Source organism: Orcinus orca, chromosome 19, assembly GCF_937001465.1.
Source record: "Orcinus orca chromosome 19, mOrcOrc1.1, whole genome shotgun sequence".
Classification (NCBI taxonomy): Eukaryota; Metazoa; Chordata; class Mammalia; order Artiodactyla; family Delphinidae; genus Orcinus; species Orcinus orca.
Genome location: NC_064577.1, coordinates 61013486 through 61033032, shown reverse-complemented (window position 1 = coordinate 61033032; position 19547 = coordinate 61013486). Strand labels below are relative to the sequence as shown.

Below are 19547 nucleotides of genomic sequence, written 5' to 3'. Positions count from 1 at the left end.
CGGCCCCCGCCCCCGTCTACGGCCATACCACCCTGAACGCGCCCGATCTCGTCTGATCTCGGAAGCTAAGCAGGGTCGGGCCTGGTTAGTACTTGGATGGGAGACCGCCTGGGAATACCGGGTGCTGTAGGCTTTTTGCCTCCCGCTCCGCCCGCCTTCTCCTTTACTCGCCCGCGGCGGGGGCCGCCGGCTCCGCCCCCGCCGGGCCCCGCGGCAGGCCCCACCTCCTCAGGCCCCTCCCACCACGGCGCGCGCCGGCGGGGGCGCTCCACGCCGGCCCGGCCGGCCAGGCGGCCAGAAGGCGGCCCTGGAAGGCAGCCGCACCCCAGACGCTCCCGGGGTGGCTGGCCCGGACCCAGACTCCGCCGCGGGCCCACTTGCCGTCCTTTCGGCCCGCGAGCCCCTCGACCTGCACCTGGCCGCCCCCACCGGCGCCCAGCCCCGGCGCCGCCACCTGTGTGCCGGTGTGTCCCTCCACAGCTCCCTCCGACAAAAGCCCCCCACCCCCACCCCGCCCCGCTGGCGTGTCACCGCGGCCGGGTGCGGGAGCGGGATCGAGGGCAGGAGCCGCTTCCCCGGGCCTGCCGGCCACCAGGGGCGGGGTCCTGAGCTCGGCGGGGGGTGTGGGGGCAAGGGTGGCCTTGCCGGGGCTGAGGGGCCGTGGCGACTCAATGGTGGCTCCCAGTGGCTTCGGGCCAGCTGCCGTCGGGCAGGAGGGCCGGCCCGGGCTGCGGCCGGGCTGCGCCTAGCGCCGCGTGGGCCGGCAGGGCCGATGCCCAAGGGACCGCGGGCCCCGGGCCCTGAAGCCTCCGGGGCCACGTCCCTGTGAGCGACGTGTGGGATCTTGGGCGGGGCGCCAAGCGCCGAAGGGTTTGCTGGGTCACGGCCGCCCTGGGCTGGGAGGTGGTCGCCAAACCCTCCGCCGCCGCCCGATACCCGAGACCTCCGTTCCCCCTGCCTGGGCGGGCGAGGGGGCCCTGCCGGGGCGGGCCGGCCGCCAGGCTGGCGTTAAGGCGCCAGCGCCAGCGAAACTGGGCCTCAAGAGGCAGCCCGCGGCCCCCGCCCCCGTCTACGGCCATACCACCCTGAACGCGCCCGATCTCGTCTGATCTCGGAAGCTAAGCAGGGTCGGGCCTGGTTAGTACTTGGATGGGAGACCGCCTGGGAATACCGGGTGCTGTAGGCTTTTTGCCTCCCGCTCCGCCCGCCTTCTCCTTTACTCGCCCGCGGCGGGGGCCGCCGGCTCCGCCCCCGCCGGGCCCCGCGGCAGGCCCCACCTCCTCAGGCCCCTCCCACCACGGCGCGCGCCGGCGGGGGCGCTCCCCGCCGGCCCGGCCGGCCAGAAGGCGGCCCTGGAAGGCAGCCGCACCCCAGACGCTCCCGGGGTGGCTGGCCCGGACCCAGACTCCGCCGCGGGCCCACTTGCCGTCCTTTCGGCCCGCGAGCCCCTCGACCTGCACCTGGCCGCCCCCACCGGCGCCCAGCCCCGGCGCCGCCACCTGTGTGCCGGTGTGTCCCTCCACAGCTCCCTCCGACAAAAGCCCCCCACCCCCACCCCGCCCCGCTGGCGTGTCACCGCGGCCGGGTGCGGGAGCGGGATCGAGGGCAGGGGCCGCTTCCCCGGGCCTGCCGGCCACCAGGGGCGGGGTCCTGAGCTCGGCGGGGGGTGTGGGGGCAAGGGTGGCCTTGCCGGGGCTGAGGGGCCGTGGCGACTCAATGGTGGCTCCCAGTGGCTTCGGGCCAGCTGCCGTCGGGCAGGAGGGCCGGCCCGGGCTGCGGCCGGGCTGCGCCTAGCGCCGCGTGGGCCGGCAGGGCCGATGCCCAAGGGACCGCGGGCCCCGGGCCCTGAAGCCTCCGGGGCCACGTCCCTGTGAGCGACGTGCGGGATCTTGGGCGGGGCGCCAAGCGCCGAAGGGTTTGCTGGGTCACGGCCGCCCTGGGCTGGGAGGTGGTCGCCAAACCCTCCGCCGCCGCCCGATACCCGAGACCTCCGTTCCCCCTGCCTGGGCGGGCGAGGGGGCCCTGCCGGGGCGGGCCGGCCGCCAGGCTGGCGTTAAGGCGCCAGCGCCAGCGAAACTGGGCCTCAAGAGGCAGCCCGCGGCCCCCGCCCCCGTCTACGGCCATACCACCCTGAACGCGCCCGATCTCGTCTGATCTCGGAAGCTAAGCAGGGTCGGGCCTGGTTAGTACTTGGATGGGAGACCGCCTGGGAATACCGGGTGCTGTAGGCTTTTTGCCTCCCGCTCCGCCCGCCTTCTCCTTTACTCGCCCGCGGCGGGGGCCGCCGGCTCCGCCCCCGCCGGGCCCCGCGGCAGGCCCCACCTCCTCAGGCCCCTCCCACCACGGCGCGCGCCGGCGGGGGCGCTCCCCGCCGGCCCGGCCGGCCAGGCGGCCAGAAGGCGGCCCTGGAAGGCAGCCGCACCCCAGACGCTCCCGGGGTGGCTGGCCCGGACCCAGACTCCGCCGCGGGCCCACTTGCCGTCCTTTCGGCCCGCGAGCCCCTCGACCTGCACCTGGCCGCCCCCACCGGCGCCCAGCCCCGGCGCCGCCACCTGTGTGCCGGTGTGTCCCTCCACAGCTCCCTCCGACAAAAGCCCCCCACCCCCACCCCGCCCCGCTGGCGTGTCACCGCGGCCGGGTGCGGGAGCGGGATCGAGGGCAGGGGCCGCTTCCCCGGGCCTGCCAGCCACCAGGGGCGGGGTCCTGAGCTCGGCGGGGGGTGTGGGGGCAAGGGTGGCCTTGCCGGGGCTGAGGGGCCGTGGCGACTCAATGGTGGCTCCCAGTGGCTTCGGGCCAGCTGCCGTCGGGCAGGAGGGCCGGCCCGGGCTGCGGCCGGGCTGCGCCTAGCGCCGCGTGGGCCGGCAGGGCCGATGCCCAAGGGACCGCGGGCCCCGGGCCCTGAAGCCTCCGGGGCCACGTCCCTGTGAGCGACGTGCGGGATCTTGGGCGGGGCGCCAAGCGCCGAAGGGTTTGCTGGGTCACGGCCGCCCTGGGCTGGGAGGTGGTCGCCAAACCCTCCGCCGCCGCCCGATACCCGAGACCTCCGTTCCCCCTGCCTGGGCGGGCGAGGGGGCCCTGCCGGGGCGGGCCGGCCGCCAGGCTGGCGTTAAGGCGCCAGCGCCAGCGAAACTGGGCCTCAAGAGGCAGCCCGCGGCCCCCGCCCCCGTCTACGGCCATACCACCCTGAACGCGCCCGATCTCGTCTGATCTCGGAAGCTAAGCAGGGTCGGGCCTGGTTAGTACTTGGATGGGAGACCGCCTGGGAATACCGGGTGCTGTAGGCTTTTTGCCTCCCGCTCCGCCCGCCTTCTCCTTTACTCGCCCGCGGCGGGGGCCGCCGGCTCCGCCCCCGCCGGGCCCCGCGGCAGGCCCCACCTCCTCAGGCCCCTCCCACCACGGCGCGCGCCGGCGGGGGCGCTCCCCGCCGGCCCGGCCGGCCAGAAGGCGGCCCTGGAAGGCAGCCGCACCCCAGACGCTCCCGGGGTGGCTGGCCCGGACCCAGACTCCGCCGCGGGCCCACTTGCCGTCCTTTCGGCCCGCGAGCCCCTCGACCTGCACCTGGCCGCCCCCACCGGCGCCCAGCCCCGGCGCCGCCACCTGTGTGCCGGTGTGTCCCTCCACAGCTCCCTCCGACAAAAGCCCCCCACCCCCACCCCGCCCCTCTGGCGTGTCACCGCGGCCGGGTGCGGGAGCGGGATCGAGGGCAGGGGCCGCTTCCCCGGGCCTGCCGGCCACCAGGGGCGGGGTCCTGAGCTCGGCGGGGGGTGTGGGGGCAAGGGTGGCCTTGCCGGGGCTGAGGGGCCGTGGCGACTCAATGGTGGCTCCCAGTGGCTTCGGGCCAGCTGCCGTCGGGCAGGAGGGCCGGCCCGGGCTGCGGCCGGGCTGCGCCTAGCGCCGCGTGGGCCGGCAGGGCCGATGCCCAAGGGACCGCGGGCCCCGGGCCCTGAAGCCTCCGGGGCCACGTCCCTGTGAGCGACGTGCGGGATCTTGGGCGGGGCGCCAAGCGCCGAAGGGTTTGCTGGGTCACGGCCGCCCTGGGCTGGGAGGTGGTCGCCAAACCCTCCGCCGCCGCCCGATACCCGAGACCTCCGTTCCCCCTGCCTGGGCGGGCGAGGGGGCCCTGCCGGGGCGGGCCGGCCGCCAGGCTGGCGTTAAGGCGCCAGCGCCAGCGAAACTGGGCCTCAAGAGGCAGCCCGCGGCCCCCGCCCCCGCCTGCGGCCATACCACCCTGAACGCGCCCGATCTCGTCTGATCTCGGAAGCTAAGCAGGGTCGGGCCTGGTTAGTACTTGGATGGGAGACCGCCTGGGAATACCGGGTGCTGTAGGCTTTTTGCCTCCCGCTCCGCCCGCCTTCTCCTTTACTCGCCCGCGGCGGGGGCCGCCGGCTCCGCCCCCGCCGGGCCCCGCGGCAGGCCCCACCTCCTCAGGCCCCTCCCACCACGGCGCGCGCCGGCGGGGGCGCTCCCCGCCAGCCCGGCCGGCCAGAAGGCGGCCCTGGAAGGCAGCCGCACCCCAGACGCTCCCGGGGTGGCTGGCCCGGACCCAGACTCCGCCGCGGGCCCACTTGCCGTCCTTTCGGCCCGCGAGCCCCTCGACCTGCACCTGGCCGCCCCCACCGGCGCCCAGCCCCGGCGCCGCCACCTGTGTGCCGGTGTGTCCCTCCACAGCTCCCTCCGACAAAAGCCCCCCACCCCCACCCCGCCCCTCTGGCGTGTCACCGCGGCCGGGTGCGGGAGCGGGATCGAGGGCAGGGGCCGCTTCCCCGGGCCTGCCGGCCACCAGGGGCGGGGTCCTGAGCTCGGCGGGGGGTGTGGGGGCAAGGGTGGCCTTGCCGGGGCTGAGGGGCCGTGGCGACTCAATGGTGGCTCCCAGTGGCTTCGGGCCAGCTGCCGTCGGGCAGGAGGGCCGGCCCGGGCTGCGGCCGGGCTGCGCCTAGCGCCGCGTGGGCCGGCAGGGCCGATGCCCAAGGGACCGCGGGCCCCGGGCCCTGAAGCCTCCGGGGCCACGTCCCTGTGAGCGACGTGCGGGATCTTGGGCGGGGCGCCAAGCGCCGAAGGGTTTGCTGGGTCACGGCCGCCCTGGGCTGGGAGGTGGTCGCCAAACCCTCCGCCGCCGCCCGATACCCGAGACCTCCGTTCCCCCTGCCTGGGCGGGCCGGCCGCCAGGCTGGCGTTAAGGCGCCAGCGCCAGCGAAACTGGGCCTCAAGAGGCAGCCCGCGGCCCCCGCCCCCGTCTACGGCCATACCACCCTGAACGCGCCCGATCTCGTCTGATCTCGGAAGCTAAGCAGGGTCGGGCCTGGTTAGTACTTGGATGGGAGACCGCCTGGGAATACCGGGTGCTGTAGGCTTTTTGCCTCCCGCTCCGCCCGCCTTCTCCTTTACTCGCCCGCGGCGGGGGCCGCCGGCTCCGCCCCCGCCGGGCCCCGCGGCAGGCCCCACCTCCTCAGGCCCCTCCCACCACGGCGCGCGCCGGCGGGGGCGCTCCCCGCCGGCCCGGCCGGCCAGAAGGCGGCCCTGGAAGGCAGCCGCACCCCAGACGCTCCCGGGGTGGCTGGCCCGGACCCAGACTCCGCCGCGGGCCCACTTGCCGTCCTTTCGGCCCGCGAGCCCCTCGACCTGCACCTGGCCGCCCCCACCGGCGCCCAGCCCCGGCGCCGCCACCTGTGTGCCGGTGTGTCCCTCCACAGCTCCCTCCGACAAAAGCCCCCCACCCCCACCCCGCCCCTCTGGCGTGTCACCGCGGCCGGGTGCGGGAGCGGGATCGAGGGCAGGGGCCGCTTCCCCGGGCCTGCCGGCCACCAGGGGCGGGGTCCTGAGCTCGGCGGGGGGTGTGGGGGCAAGGGTGGCCTTGCCGGGGCTGAGGGGCCGTGGCGACTCAATGGTGGCTCCCAGTGGCTTCGGGCCAGCTGCCGTCGGGCAGGAGGGCCGGCCCGGGCTGCGGCCGGGCTGCGCCTAGCGCCGCGTGGGCCGGCAGGGCCGATGCCCAAGGGACCGCGGGCCCCGGGCCCTGAAGCCTCCGGGGCCACGTCCCTGTGAGCGACGTGCGGGATCTTGGGCGGGGCGCCAAGCGCCGAAGGGTTTGCTGGGTCACGGCCGCCCTGGGCTGGGAGGTGGTCGCCAAACCCTCCGCCGCCGCCCGATACCCGAGACCTCCGTTCCCCCTGCCTGGGCGGGCGAGGGGGCCCTGCCGGGGCGGGCCGGCCGCCAGGCTGGCGTTAAGGCGCCAGCGCCAGCGAAACTGGGCCTCAAGAGGCAGCCCGCGGCCCCCGCCCCCGTCTACGGCCATACCACCCTGAACGCGCCCGATCTCGTCTGATCTCGGAAGCTAAGCAGGGTCGGGCCTGGTTAGTACTTGGATGGGAGACCGCCTGGGAATACCGGGTGCTGTAGGCTTTTTGCCTCCCGCTCCGCCCGCCTTCTCCTTTACTCGCCCGCGGCGGGGGCCGCCGGCTCCGCCCCCGCCGGGCCCCGCGGCAGGCCCCACCTCCTCAGGCCCCTCCCACCACGGCGCGCGCCGGCGGGGGCGCTCCCCGCCGGCCCGGCCGGCCAGAAGGCGGCCCTGGAAGGCAGCCGCACCCCAGACGCTCCCGGGGTGGCTGGCCCGGACCCAGACTCCGCCGCGGGCCCACTTGCCGTCCTTTCGGCCCGCGAGCCCCTCGACCTGCACCTGGCCGCCCCCACCGGCGCCCAGCCCCGGCGCCGCCACCTGTGTGCCGGTGTGTCCCTCCACAGCTCCCTCCGACAAAAGCCCCCCACCCCCACCCCGCCCCTCTGGCGTGTCACCGCGGCCGGGTGCGGGAGCGGGATCGAGGGCAGGGGCCGCTTCCCCGGGCCTGCCGGCCACCAGGGGCGGGGTCCTGAGCTCGGCGGGGGGTGTGGGGGCAAGGGTGGCCTTGCCGCGGCTGAGGGGCCGTGGCGACTCAATGGTGGCTCCCAGTGGCTTCGGGCCAGCTGCCGTCGGGCAGGAGGGCCGGCCCGGGCTGCGGCCGGGCTGCGCCTAGCGCCGCGTGGGCCGGCAGGGCCGATGCCCAAGGGACCGCGGGCCCCGGGCCCTGAAGCCTCCGGGGCCACGTCCCTGTGAGCGACGTGCGGGATCTTGGGCGGGGCGCCAAGCGCCGAAGGGTTTGCTGGGTCACGGCCGCCCTGGGCTGGGAGGTGGTCGCCAAACCCTCCGCCGCCGCCCGATACCCGAGACCTCCGTTCCCCCTGCCTGGGCGGGCGAGGGGGCCCTGCCGGGGCGGGCCGGCTGCCAGGCTGGCGTTAAGGCGCCAGCGCCAGCGAAACTGGGCCTCAAGAGGCAGCCCGCGGCCCCCGCCCCCGTCTACGGCCATACCACCCTGAACGCGCCCGATCTCGTCTGATCTCGGAAGCTAAGCAGGGTCGGGCCTGGTTAGTACTTGGATGGGAGACCGCCTGGGAATACCGGGTGCTGTAGGCTTTTTGCCTCCCGCTCCGCCCGCCTTCTCCTTTACTCGCCCGCGGCGGGGGCCGCCGGCTCCGCCCCCGCCGGGCCCCGCGGCAGGCCCCACCTCCTCAGGCCCCTCCCACCACGGCGCGCGCCGGCGGGGGCGCTCCCCGCCGGCCCGGCCGGCCAGGCGGCCAGAAGGCGGCCCTGGAAGGCAGCCGCACCCCAGACGCTCCCGGGGTGGCTGGCCCGGACCCAGACTCCGCCGCGGGCCCACTTGCCGTCCTTTCGGCCCGCGAGCCCCTCGACCTGCACCTGGCCGCCCCCACCGGCGCCCAGCCCCGGCGCCGCCACCTGTGTGCCGGTGTGTCCCTCCACAGCTCCCTCCGACAAAAGCCCCCCACCCCCACCCCGCCCCTCTGGCGTGTCACCGCGGCCGGGTGCGGGAGCGGGATCGAGGGCAGGGGCCGCTTCCCCGGGCCTGCCGGCCACCAGGGGCGGGGTCCTGAGCTCGGCGGGGGGTGTGGGGGCAAGGGTGGCCTTGCCGGGGCTGAGGGGCCGTGGCGACTCAATGGTGGCTCCCAGTGGCTTCGGGCCAGCTGCCGTCGGGCAGGAGGGCCGGCCCGGGCTGCGGCCGGGCTGCGCCTAGCGCCGCGTGGGCCGGCAGGGCCGATGCCCAAGGGACCGCGGGCCCCGGGCCCTGAAGCCTCCGGGGCCACGTCCCTGTGAGCGACGTGCGGGATCTTGGGCGGGGCGCCAAGCGCCGAAGGGTTTGCTGGGTCACGGCCGCCCTGGGCTGGGAGGTGGTCGCCAAACCCTCCGCCGCCGCCCGATACCCGAGACCTCCGTTCCCCCTGCCTGGGCGGGCGAGGGGGCCCTGCCGGGGCGGGCCGGCCGCCAGGCTGGCGTTAAGGCGCCAGCGCCAGCGAAACTGGGCCTCAAGAGGCAGCCCGCGGCCCCCGCCCCCGTCTACGGCCATACCACCCTGAACGCGCCCGATCTCGTCTGATCTCGGAAGCTAAGCAGGGTCGGGCCTGGTTAGTACTTGGATGGGAGACCGCCTGGGAATACCGGGTGCTGTAGGCTTTTTGCCTCCCGCTCCGCCCGCCTTCTCCTTTACTCGCCCGCGGCGGGGGCCGCCGGCTCCGCCCCCGCCGGGCCCCGCGGCAGGCCCCACCTCCTCAGGCCCCTCCCACCACGGCGCGCGCCGGCGGGGGCGCTCCCCGCCGGCCCGGCCGGCCAGAAGGCGGCCCTGGAAGGCAGCCGCACCCCAGACGCTCCCGGGGTGGCTGGCCCGGACCCAGACTCCGCCGCGGGCCCACTTGCCGTCCTTTCGGCCCGCGAGCCCCTCGACCTGCACCTGGCCGCCCCCACCGGCGCCCAGCCCCGGCGCCGCCACCTGTGTGCCGGTGTGTCCCTCCACAGCTCCCTCCGACAAAAGCCCCCCACCCCCACCCCGCCCCTCTGGCGTGTCACCGCGGCCGGGTGCGGGAGCGGGATCGAGGGCAGGGGCCGCTTCCCCGGGCCTGCCGGCCACCAGGGGCGGGGTCCTGAGCTCGGCGGGGGGTGTGGGGGCAAGGGTGGCCTTGCCGCGGCTGAGGGGCCGTGGCGACTCAATGGTGGCTCCCAGTGGCTTCGGGCCAGCTGCCGTCGGGCAGGAGGGCCGGCCCGGGCTGCGGCCGGGCTGCGCCTAGCGCCGCGTGGGCCGGCAGGGCCGATGCCCAAGGGACCGCGGGCCCCGGGCCCTGAAGCCTCCGGGGCCACGTCCCTGTGAGCGACGTGCGGGATCTTGGGCGGGGCGCCAAGCGCCGAAGGGTTTGCTGGGTCACGGCCGCCCTGGGCTGGGAGGTGGTCGCCAAACCCTCCGCCGCCGCCCGATACCCGAGACCTCCGTTCCCCCTGCCTGGGCGGGCGAGGGGGCCCTGCCGGGGCGGGCCGGCCGCCAGGCTGGCGTTAAGGCGCCAGCGCCAGCGAAACTGGGCCTCAAGAGGCAGCCCGCGGCCCCCGCCCCCGTCTACGGCCATACCACCCTGAACGCGCCCGATCTCGTCTGATCTCGGAAGCTAAGCAGGGTCGGGCCTGGTTAGTACTTGGATGGGAGACCGCCTGGGAATACCGGGTGCTGTAGGCTTTTTGCCTCCCGCTCCGCCCGCCTTCTCCTTTACTCGCCCGCGGCGGGGGCCGCCGGCTCCGCCCCCGCCGGGCCCCGCGGCAGGCCCCACCTCCTCAGGCCCCTCCCACCACGGCGCGCGCCGGCGGGGGCGCTCCCCGCCGGCCCGGCCGGCCAGGCGGCCAGAAGGCGGCCCTGGAAGGCAGCCGCACCCCAGACGCTCCCGGGGTGGCTGGCCCGGACCCAGACTCCGCCGCGGGCCCACTTGCCGTCCTTTCGGCCCGCGAGCCCCTCGACCTGCACCTGGCCGCCCCCACCGGCGCCCAGCCCCGGCGCCGCCACCTGTGTGCCGGTGTGTCCCTCCACAGCTCCCTCCGACAAAAGCCCCCCACCCCCACCCCGCCCCTCTGGCGTGTCACCGCGGCCGGGTGCGGGAGCGGGATCGAGGGCAGGGGCCGCTTCCCCGGGCCTGCCGGCCACCAGGGGCGGGGTCCTGAGCTCGGCGGGGGGTGTGGGGGCAAGGGTGGCCTTGCCGGGGCTGAGGGGCCGTGGCGACTCAATGGTGGCTCCCAGTGGCTTCGGGCCAGCTGCCGTCGGGCAGGAGGGCCGGCCCGGGCTGCGGCCGGGCTGCGCCTAGCGCCGCGTGGGCCGGCAGGGCCGATGCCCAAGGGACCGCGGGCCCCGGGCCCTGAAGCCTCCGGGGCCACGTCCCTGTGAGCGACGTGCGGGATCTTGGGCGGGGCGCCAAGCGCCGAAGGGTTTGCTGGGTCACGGCCGCCCTGGGCTGGGAGGTGGTCGCCAAACCCTCCGCCGCCGCCCGATACCCGAGACCTCCGTTCCCCCTGCCTGGGCGGGCGAGGGGGCCCTGCCGGGGCGGGCCGGCCGCCAGGCTGGCGTTAAGGCGCCAGCGCCAGCGAAACTGGGCCTCAAGAGGCAGCCCGCGGCCCCCGCCCCCGTCTACGGCCATACCACCCTGAACGCGCCCGATCTCGTCAGCTAAGCAGGGTCGGGCCTGGTTAGTACTTGGATGGGAGACCGCCTGGGAATACCGGGTGCTGTAGGCTTTTTGCCTCCCGCTCCGCCCGCCTTCTCCTTTACTCGCCCGCGGCGGGGGCCGCCGGCTCCGCCCCCGCCGGGCCCCGCGGCAGGCCCCACCTCCTCAGGCCCCTCCCACCACGGCGCGCGCCGGCGGGGGCGCTCCCCGCCGGCCCGGCCGGCCAGGCGGCCAGAAGGCGGCCCTGGAAGGCAGCCGCACCCCAGACGCTCCCGGGGTGGCTGGCCCGGACCCAGACTCCGCCGCGGGCCCACTTGCCGTCCTTTCGGCCCGCGAGCCCCTCGACCTGCACCTGGCCGCCCCCACCGGCGCCCAGCCCCGGCGCCGCCACCTGTGTGCCGGTGTGTCCCTCCACAGCTCCCTCCGACAAAAGCCCCCCACCCCCACCCCGCCCCTCTGGCGTGTCACCGCGGCCGGGTGCGGGAGCGGGATCGAGGGCAGGGGCCGCTTCCCCGGGCCTGCCGGCCACCAGGGGCGGGGTCCTGAGCTCGGCGGGGGGTGTGGGGGCAAGGGTGGCCTTGCCGGGGCTGAGGGGCGTGGCGACTCAATGGTGGCTCCCAGTGGCTTCGGGCCAGCTGCCGTCGGGCAGGAGGGCCGGCCCGGGCTGCGGCCGGGCTGCGCCTAGCGCCGCGTGGGCCGGCAGGGCCGATGCCCAAGGGACCGCGGGCCCCGGGCCCTGAAGCCTCCGGGGCCACGTCCCTGTGAGCGACGTGCGGGATCTTGGGCGGGGCGCCAAGCGCCGAAGGGTTTGCTGGGTCACGGCCGCCCTGGGCTGGGAGGTGGTCGCCAAACCCTCCGCCGCCGCCCGATACCCGAGACCTCCGTTCCCCCTGCCTGGGCGGGCGAGGGGGCCCTGCCGGGGCGGGCCGGCCGCCAGGCTGGCGTTAAGGCGCCAGCGCCAGCGAAACTGGGCCTCAAGAGGCAGCCCGCGGCCCCCGCCCCCGTCTACGGCCATACCACCCTGAACGCGCCCGATCTCGTCTGATCTCGGAAGCTAAGCAGGGTCGGGCCTGGTTAGTACTTGGATGGGAGACCGCCTGGGAATACCGGGTGCTGTAGGCTTTTTGCCTCCCGCTCCGCCCGCCTTCTCCTTTACTCGCCCGCGGCGGGGGCCGCCGGCTCCGCCCCCGCCGGGCCCCGCGGCAGGCCCCACCTCCTCAGGCCCCTCCCACCACGGCGCGCGCCGGCGGGGGCGCTCCCCGCCGGCCCGGCCGGCCAGAAGGCGGCCCTGGAAGGCAGCCGCACCCCAGACGCTCCCGGGGTGGCTGGCCCGGACCCAGACTCCGCCGCGGGCCCACTTGCCGTCCTTTCGGCCCGCGAGCCCCTCGACCTGCACCTGGCCGCCCCCACCGGCGCCCAGCCCCGGCGCCGCCACCTGTGTGCCGGTGTGTCCCTCCACAGCTCCCTCCGACAAAAGCCCCCCACCCCCACCCCGCCCCTCTGGCGTGTCACCGCGGCCGGGTGCGGGAGCGGGATCGAGGGCAGGGGCCGCTTCCCCGGGCCTGCCGGCCACCAGGGGCGGGGTCCTGAGCTCGGCGGGGGGTGTGGGGGCAAGGGTGGCCTTGCCGGGGCTGAGGGGCCGTGGCGACTCAATGGTGGCTCCCAGTGGCTTCGGGCCAGCTGCCGTCGGGCAGGAGGGCCGGCCCGGGCTGCGGCCGGGCTGCGCCTAGCGCCGCGTGGGCCGGCAGGGCCGATGCCCAAGGGACCGCGGGCCCCGGGCCCTGAAGCCTCCGGGGCCACGTCCCTGTGAGCGACGTGCGGGATCTTGGGCGGGGCGCCAAGCGCCGAAGGGTTTGCTGGGTCACGGCCGCCCTGGGCTGGGAGGTGGTCGCCAAACCCTCCGCCGCCGCCCGATACCCGAGACCTCCGTTCCCCCTGCCTGGGCGGGCGAGGGGGCCCTGCCGGGGCGGGCCGGCCGCCAGGCTGGCGTTAAGGCGCCAGCGCCAGCGAAACTGGGCCTCAAGAGGCAGCCCGCGGCCCCCGCCCCCGTCTACGGCCATACCACCCTGAACGCGCCCGATCTCGTCTGATCTCGGAAGCTAAGCAGGGTCGGGCCTGGTTAGTACTTGGATGGGAGACCGCCTGGGAATACCGGGTGCTGTAGGCTTTTTGCCTCCCGCTCCGCCCGCCTTCTCCTTTACTCGCCCGCGGCGGGGGCCGCCGGCTCCGCCCCCGCCGGGCCCCGCGGCAGGCCCCACCTCCTCAGGCCCCTCCCACCACGGCGCGCGCCGGCGGGGGCGCTCCCCGCCGGCCCGGCCGGCCAGGCGGCCAGAAGGCGGCCCTGGAAGGCAGCCGCACCCCAGACGCTCCCGGGGTGGCTGGCCCGGACCCAGACTCCGCCGCGGGCCCACTTGCCGTCCTTTCGGCCCGCGAGCCCCTCGACCTGCACCTGGCCGCCCCCACCGGCGCCCAGCCCCGGCGCCGCCACCTGTGTGCCGGTGTGTCCCTCCACAGCTCCCTCCGACAAAAGCCCCCCACCCCCACCCCGCCCCTCTGGCGTGTCACCGCGGCCGGGTGCGGGAGCGGGATCGAGGGCAGGGGCCGCTTCCCCGGGCCTGCCGGCCACCAGGGGCGGGGTCCTGAGCTCGGCGGGGGGTGTGGGGGCAAGGGTGGCCTTGCCGGGGCTGAGGGGCCGTGGCGACTCAATGGTGGCTCCCAGTGGCTTCGGGCCAGCTGCCGTCGGGCAGGAGGGCCGGCCCGGGCTGCGGCCGGGCTGCGCCTAGCGCCGCGTGGGCCGGCAGGGCCGATGCCCAAGGGACCGCGGGCCCCGGGCCCTGAAGCCTCCGGGGCCACGTCCCTGTGAGCGACGTGCGGGATCTTGGGCGGGGCGCCAAGCGCCGAAGGGTTTGCTGGGTCACGGCCGCCCTGGGCTGGGAGGTGGTCGCCAAACCCTCCGCCGCCGCCCGATACCCGAGACCTCCGTTCCCCCTGCCTGGGCGGGCGAGGGGGCCCTGCCGGGGCGGGCCGGCCGCCAGGCTGGCGTTAAGGCGCCAGCGCCAGCGAAACTGGGCCTCAAGAGGCAGCCCGCGGCCCCCGCCCCCGTCTACGGCCATACCACCCTGAACGCGCCCGATCTCGTCTGATCTCGGAAGCTAAGCAGGGTCGGGCCTGGTTAGTACTTGGATGGGAGACCGCCTGGGAATACCGGGTGCTGTAGGCTTTTTGCCTCCCGCTCCGCCCGCCTTCTCCTTTACTCGCCCGCGGCGGGGGCCGCCGGCTCCGCCCCCGCCGGGCCCCGCGGCAGGCCCCACCTCCTCAGGCCCCTCCCACCACGGCGCGCGCCGGCGGGGGCGCTCCCCGCCGGCCCGGCCGGCCAGAAGGCGGCCCTGGAAGGCAGCCGCACCCCAGACGCTCCCGGGGTGGCTGGCCCGGACCCAGACTCCGCCGCGGGCCCACTTGCCGTCCTTTCGGCCCGCGAGCCCCTCGACCTGCACCTGGCCGCCCCCACCGGCGCCCAGCCCCGGCGCCGCCACCTGTGTGCCGGTGTGTCCCTCCACAGCTCCCTCCGACAAAAGCCCCCCACCCCCACCCCGCCCCTCTGGCGTGTCACCGCGGCCGGGTGCGGGAGCGGGATCGAGGGCAGGGGCCGCTTCCCCGGGCCTGCCGGCCACCAGGGGCGGGGTCCTGAGCTCGGCGGGGGGTGTGGGGGCAAGGGTGGCCTTGCCGGGGCTGAGGGGCCGTGGCGACTCAATGGTGGCTCCCAGTGGCTTCGGGCCAGCTGCCGTCGGGCAGGAGGGCCGGCCCGGGCTGCGGCCGGGCTGCGCCTAGCGCCGCGTGGGCCGGCAGGGCCGATGCCCAAGGGACCGCGGGCCCCGGGCCCTGAAGCCTCCGGGGCCACGTCCCTGTGAGCGACGTGCGGGATCTTGGGCGGGGCGCCAAGCGCCGAAGGGTTTGCTGGGTCACGGCCGCCCTGGGCTGGGAGGTGGTCGCCAAACCCTCCGCCGCCGCCCGATACCCGAGACCTCCGTTCCCCCTGCCTGGGCGGGCGAGGGGGCCCTGCCGGGGCGGGCCGGCCGCCAGGCTGGCGTTAAGGCGCCAGCGCCAGCGAAACTGGGCCTCAAGAGGCAGCCCGCGGCCCCCGCCCCCGTCTACGGCCATACCACCCTGAACGCGCCCGATCTCGTCTGATCTCGGAAGCTAAGCAGGGTCGGGCCTGGTTAGTACTTGGATGGGAGACCGCCTGGGAATACCGGGTGCTGTAGGCTTTTTGCCTCCCGCTCCGCCCGCCTTCTCCTTTACTCGCCCGCGGCGGGGGCCGCCGGCTCCGCCCCCGCCGGGCCCCGCGGCAGGCCCCACCTCCTCAGGCCCCTCCCACCACGGCGCGCGCCGGCGGGGGCGCTCCCCGCCGGCCCGGCCGGCCAGAAGGCGGCCCTGGAAGGCAGCCGCACCCCAGACGCTCCCGGGGTGGCTGGCCCGGACCCAGACTCCGCCGCGGGCCCACTTGCCGTCCTTTCGGCCCGCGAGCCCCTCGACCTGCACCTGGCCGCCCCCACCGGCGCCCAGCCCCGGCGCCGCCACCTGTGTGCCGGTGTGTCCCTCCACAGCTCCCTCCGACAAAAGCCCCCCACCCCCACCCCGCCCCTCTGGCGTGTCACCGCGGCCGGGTGCGGGAGCGGGATCGAGGGCAGGGGCCGCTTCCCCGGGCCTGCCGGCCACCAGGGGCGGGGTCCTGAGCTCGGCGGGGGGTGTGGGGGCAAGGGTGGCCTTGCCGGGGCTGAGGGGCCGTGGCGACTCAATGGTGGCTCCCAGTGGCTTCGGGCCAGCTGCCGTCGGGCAGGAGGGCCGGCCCGGGCTGCGGCCGGGCTGCGCCTAGCGCCGCGTGGGCCGGCAGGGCCGATGCCCAAGGGACCGCGGGCCCCGGGCCCTGAAGCCTCCGGGGCCACGTCCCTGTGAGCGACGTGCGGGATCTTGGGCGGGGCGCCAAGCGCCGAAGGGTTTGCTGGGTCACGGCCGCCCTGGGCTGGGAGGTGGTCGCCAAACCCTCCGCCGCCGCCCGATACCCGAGACCTCCGTTCCCCCTGCCTGGGCGGGCGAGGGGGCCCTGCCGGGGCGGGCCGGCCGCCAGGCTGGCGTTAAGGCGCCAGCGCCAGCGAAACTGGGCCTCAAGAGGCAGCCCGCGGCCCCCGCCCCCGTCTACGGCCATACCACCCTGAACGCGCCCGATCTCGTCTGATCTCGGAAGCTAAGCAGGGTCGGGCCTGGTTAGTACTTGGATGGGAGACCGCCTGGGAATACCGGGTGCTGTAGGCTTTTTGCCTCCCGCTCCGCCCGCCTTCTCCTTTACTCGCCCGCGGCGGGGGCCGCCGGCTCCGCCCCCGCCGGGCCCCGCGGCAGGCCCCACCTCCTCAGGCCCCTCCCACCACGGCGCGCGCCGGCGGGGGCGCTCCCCGCCGGCCCGGCCGGCCAGAAGGCGGTCCTGGAAGGCAGCCGCACCCCAGACGCTCCCGGGGTGGCTGGCCCGGACCCAGACTCCGCCGCGGGCCCACTTGCCGTCCTTTCGGCCCGCGAGCCCCTCGACCTGCACCTGGCCGCCCCCACCGGCGCCCAGCCCCGGCGCCGCCACCTGTGTGCCGGTGTGTCCCTCCACAGCTCCCTCCGACAAAAGCCCCCCACCCCCACCCCGCCCCTCTGGCGTGTCACCGCGGCCGGGTGCGGGAGCGGGATCGAGGGCAGGGGCCGCTTCCCCGGGCCTGCCGGCCACCAGGGGCGGGGTCCTGAGCTCGGCGGGGGGTGTGGGGGCAAGGGTGGCCTTGCCGGGGCTGAGGGGCCGTGGCGACTCAATGGTGGCTCCCAGTGGCTTCGGGCCAGCTGCCGTCGGGCAGGAGGGCCGGCCCGGGCTGCGGCCGGGCTGCGCCTAGCGCCGCGTGGGCCGGCAGGGCCGATGCCCAAGGGACCGCGGGCCCCGGGCCCTGAAGCCTCCGGGGCCACGTCCCTGTGAGCGACGTGCGGGATCTTGGGCGGGGCGCCAAGCGCCGAAGGGTTTGCTGGGTCACGGCCGCCCTGGGCTGGGAGGTGGTCGCCAAACCCTCCGCCGCCGCCCGATACCCGAGACCTCCGTTCCCCCTGCCTGGGCGGGCGAGGGGGCCCTGCCGGGGCGGGCCGGCCGCCAGGCTGGCGTTAAGGCGCCAGCGCCAGCGAAACTGGGCCTCAAGAGGCAGCCCGCGGCCCCCGCCCCCGTCTACGGCCATACCACCCTGAACGCGCCCGATCTCGTCTGATCTCGGAAGCTAAGCAGGGTCGGGCCTGGTTAGTACTTGGATGGGAGACCGCCTGGGAATACCGGGTGCTGTAGGCTTTTTGCCTCCCGCTCCGCCCGCCTTCTCCTTTACTCGCCCGCGGCGGGGGCCGCCGGCTCCGCCCCCGCCGGGCCCCGCGGCAGGCCCCACCTCCTCAGGCCCCTCCCACCACGGCGCGCGCCGGCGGGGGCGCTCCCCGCCGGCCCGGCCGGCCAGGCGGCCAGAAGGCGGCCCTGGAAGGCAGCCGCACCCCAGACGCTCCCGGGGTGGCTGGCCCGGACCCAGACTCCGCCGCGGGCCCACTTGCCGTCCTTTCGGCCCGCGAGCCCCTCGACCTGCACCTGGCCGCCCCCACCGGCGCCCAGCCCCGGCGCCGCCACCTGTGTGCCGGTGTGTCCCTCCACAGCTCCCTCCGACAAAAGCCCCCCACCCCCACCCCGCCCCTCTGGCGTGTCACCGCGGCCGGGTGCGGGAGCGGGATCGAGGGCAGGGGCCGCTTCCCCGGGCCTGCCGGCCACCAGGGGCGGGGTCCTGAGCTCGGCGGGGGGTGTGGGGGCAAGGGTGGCCTTGCCGGGGCTGAGGGGCCGTGGCGACTCAATGGTGGCTCCCAGTGGCTTCGGGCCAGCTGCCGTCGGGCAGGAGGGCCGGCCCGGGCTGCGGCCGGGCTGCGCCTAGCGCCGCGTGGGCCGGCAGGGCCGATGCCCAAGGGACCGCGGGCCCCGGGCCCTGAAGCCTCCGGGGCCACGTCCCTGTGAGCGACGTGCGGGATCTTGGGCGGGGCGCCAAGCGCCGAAGGGTTTGCTGGGTCACGGCCGCCCTGGGCTGGGAGGTGGTCGCCAAACCCTCCGCCGCCGCCCGATACCCGAGACCTCCGTTCCCCCTGCCTGGGCGGGCGAGGGGGCCCTGCCGGGGCGGGCCGGCCGCCAGGCTGGCGTTAAGGCGCCAGCGCCAGCGAAACTGGGCCTCAAGAGGCAGCCCGCGGCCCCCGCCCCCGTCTACGGCCATACCACCCTGAACGCGCCCGATCTCGTCTGATCTCGGAAGCTAAGCAGGGTCGGGCCTGGTTAGTACTTGGATGGGAGACCGCCTGGGAATACCGGGTGCTGTAGGCTTTTTGCCTCCCGCTCCGCCCGCCTTCTCCTTTACTCGCCCGCGGCGGGGGCCGCCGGCTCCGCCCCCGCCGGGCCCCGCGGCAGGCCCCACCTCCTCAGGCCCCTCCCACCACGGCGCGCGCCGGCGGGGGCGCTCCCCGCCGGCCCGGCCGGCCAGAAGGCGGCCCTGGAAGGCAGCCGCACCCCAGACGCTCCCGGGGTGGCTGGCCCGGACCCAGACTCCGCCGCGGGCCCACTTGCCGTCCTTTCGGCCCGCGAGCCCCTCGACCTGCACCTGGCCGCCCCCACCGGCGCCCAGCCCCGGCGCCGCCACCTGTGTGCCGGTGTGTCCCTCCACAGCTCCCTCCGACAAAAGCCCCCCACCCCCACCCCGCCCCGCTGGCGTGTCACCGCGGCCGGGTGCGGGAGCGGGATCGAGGGCAGGGGCCGCTTCCCCGGGCCTGCCGGCCACCAGGGGCGGGGTCCTGAGCTCGGCGGGGGGTGTGGGGGCAAGGGTGGCCTTGCCGGGGCTGAGGGGCCGTGGCGACTCAATGGTGGCTCCCAGTGGCTTCGGGCCAGCTGCCGTCGGGCAGGAGGGCCGGCCCGGGCTGCGGCCGGGCTGCGCCTAGCGCCGCGTGGGCCGGCAGGGCCGATGCCCAAGGGACCGCGGGCCCCGGGCCCTGAAGCCTCCGGGGCCACGTCCCTGTGAGCGACGTGCGGGATCTTGGGCGGGGCGCCAAGCGCCGAAGGGTTTGCTGGGTCACGGCCGCCCTGGGCTGGGAGGTGGTCGCCAAACCCTCCGCCGCCGCCCGATACCCGAGACCTCCGTTCCCCCTGCCTGGGCGGGCGAGGGGGCCCTGCCGGGGCGGGCCGGCCGCCAGGCTGGCGTTAAGGCGCCAGCGCCAGCGAAACTGGGCCTCAAGAGGCAGCCCGCGGCCCCCGCCCCCGTCTACGGCCATACCACCCTGAACGCGCCCGATCTCGTCTGATCTCGGAAGCTAAGCAGGGTCGGGCCTGGTTAGTACTTGGATGGGAGACCGCCTGGGAATACCGGGTGCTGTAGGCTTTTTGCCTCCCGCTCCGCCCGCCTTCTCCTTTACTCGCCCGCGGCGGGGGCCGCCGGCTCCGCCCCCGCCGGGCCCCGCGGCAGGCCCCACCTCCTCAGGCCCCTCCCACCACGGCGCGCGCCGGCGGGGGCGCTCCCCGCCGGCCCGGCCGGCCAGAAGGCGGCCCTGGAAGGCAGCCGCACCCCAGACGCTCCCGGGGTGGCTGGCCCGGACCCAGACTCCGCCGCGGGCCCACTTGCCGTCCTTTCGGCCCGCGAGCCCCTCGACCTGCACCTGGCCGCCCCCACCGGCGCCCAGCCCCGGCGCCGCCACCTGTGTGCCGGTGTGTCCCTCCACAGCTCCCTCCGACAAAAGCCCCCCACCCCCACCCCGCCCCGCTGGCGTGTCACCGCGGCCGGGTGCGGGAGCGGGATCGAGGGCAGGGGCCGCTTCCCCGGGCCTGCCGGCCACCAGGGGCGGGGTCCTGAGCTCGGCGGGGGGTGTGGGGGCAAGGGTGGCCTTGCCGGGGCTGAGGGGCCGTGGCGACTCAATGGTGGCTCCCAGTGGCTTCGGGCCAGCTGCCGTCGGGCAGGAGGGCCGGC

General features: G+C 76.9%; 18 non-coding genes and 1 pseudogene across 18 annotated transcripts; all 19 read left to right on the top strand.

The window, feature by feature from the left end:
- Nucleotides 1-14: 14 nt before the first annotated feature.
- LOC125962278 (5S ribosomal RNA) lies at nt 15-133 on the top strand. Its single transcript, XR_007473799.1, has one exon. It is a non-coding gene; the product is annotated as a 5S ribosomal RNA (ribosomal RNA).
- Nucleotides 134-1067: 934 nt separating this feature from the next.
- Nucleotides 1068-1186, top strand: LOC125962277 (5S ribosomal RNA). Its single transcript, XR_007473798.1, has one exon. It is a non-coding gene; the product is annotated as a 5S ribosomal RNA (ribosomal RNA).
- A 926-nt stretch (nt 1187-2112) lies between these two features.
- LOC125962276 (5S ribosomal RNA) lies at nt 2113-2231 on the top strand. The gene has a single exon (XR_007473797.1). It is a non-coding gene; the product is annotated as a 5S ribosomal RNA (ribosomal RNA).
- Nucleotides 2232-3165: 934 nt separating this feature from the next.
- On the top strand, nt 3166-3284 carry LOC125962275 (5S ribosomal RNA). The gene has a single exon (XR_007473796.1). It is a non-coding gene; the product is annotated as a 5S ribosomal RNA (ribosomal RNA).
- Nucleotides 3285-4210: 926 nt separating this feature from the next.
- LOC125962477 (5S ribosomal RNA) lies at nt 4211-4329 on the top strand. Its single transcript, XR_007473998.1, has one exon. It is a non-coding gene; the product is annotated as a 5S ribosomal RNA (ribosomal RNA).
- Nucleotides 4330-5232: 903 nt separating this feature from the next.
- LOC125962274 (5S ribosomal RNA) lies at nt 5233-5351 on the top strand. The gene has a single exon (XR_007473795.1). It is a non-coding gene; the product is annotated as a 5S ribosomal RNA (ribosomal RNA).
- A 926-nt stretch (nt 5352-6277) lies between these two features.
- Nucleotides 6278-6396, top strand: LOC125962273 (5S ribosomal RNA). Its single transcript, XR_007473794.1, has one exon. It is a non-coding gene; the product is annotated as a 5S ribosomal RNA (ribosomal RNA).
- A 926-nt stretch (nt 6397-7322) lies between these two features.
- LOC125962272 (5S ribosomal RNA) lies at nt 7323-7441 on the top strand. The gene has a single exon (XR_007473793.1). It is a non-coding gene; the product is annotated as a 5S ribosomal RNA (ribosomal RNA).
- Nucleotides 7442-8375: 934 nt separating this feature from the next.
- On the top strand, nt 8376-8494 carry LOC125962271 (5S ribosomal RNA). The gene has a single exon (XR_007473792.1). It is a non-coding gene; the product is annotated as a 5S ribosomal RNA (ribosomal RNA).
- Nucleotides 8495-9420: 926 nt separating this feature from the next.
- LOC125962270 (5S ribosomal RNA) lies at nt 9421-9539 on the top strand. Its single transcript, XR_007473791.1, has one exon. It is a non-coding gene; the product is annotated as a 5S ribosomal RNA (ribosomal RNA).
- Nucleotides 9540-10473: 934 nt separating this feature from the next.
- On the top strand, nt 10474-10582 carry LOC125962501 (uncharacterized; annotated as a pseudogene).
- A 933-nt stretch (nt 10583-11515) lies between these two features.
- Nucleotides 11516-11634, top strand: LOC125962268 (5S ribosomal RNA). Its single transcript, XR_007473789.1, has one exon. It is a non-coding gene; the product is annotated as a 5S ribosomal RNA (ribosomal RNA).
- Nucleotides 11635-12560: 926 nt separating this feature from the next.
- On the top strand, nt 12561-12679 carry LOC125962267 (5S ribosomal RNA). Its single transcript, XR_007473788.1, has one exon. It is a non-coding gene; the product is annotated as a 5S ribosomal RNA (ribosomal RNA).
- A 934-nt stretch (nt 12680-13613) lies between these two features.
- Nucleotides 13614-13732, top strand: LOC125962266 (5S ribosomal RNA). Its single transcript, XR_007473787.1, has one exon. It is a non-coding gene; the product is annotated as a 5S ribosomal RNA (ribosomal RNA).
- Nucleotides 13733-14658: 926 nt separating this feature from the next.
- LOC125962265 (5S ribosomal RNA) lies at nt 14659-14777 on the top strand. The gene has a single exon (XR_007473786.1). It is a non-coding gene; the product is annotated as a 5S ribosomal RNA (ribosomal RNA).
- A 926-nt stretch (nt 14778-15703) lies between these two features.
- Nucleotides 15704-15822, top strand: LOC125962264 (5S ribosomal RNA). The gene has a single exon (XR_007473785.1). It is a non-coding gene; the product is annotated as a 5S ribosomal RNA (ribosomal RNA).
- A 926-nt stretch (nt 15823-16748) lies between these two features.
- Nucleotides 16749-16867, top strand: LOC125962263 (5S ribosomal RNA). Its single transcript, XR_007473784.1, has one exon. It is a non-coding gene; the product is annotated as a 5S ribosomal RNA (ribosomal RNA).
- Nucleotides 16868-17801: 934 nt separating this feature from the next.
- Nucleotides 17802-17920, top strand: LOC125962262 (5S ribosomal RNA). Its single transcript, XR_007473783.1, has one exon. It is a non-coding gene; the product is annotated as a 5S ribosomal RNA (ribosomal RNA).
- A 926-nt stretch (nt 17921-18846) lies between these two features.
- LOC125962261 (5S ribosomal RNA) lies at nt 18847-18965 on the top strand. The gene has a single exon (XR_007473782.1). It is a non-coding gene; the product is annotated as a 5S ribosomal RNA (ribosomal RNA).
- Nucleotides 18966-19547: the final 582 nt, after the last annotated feature.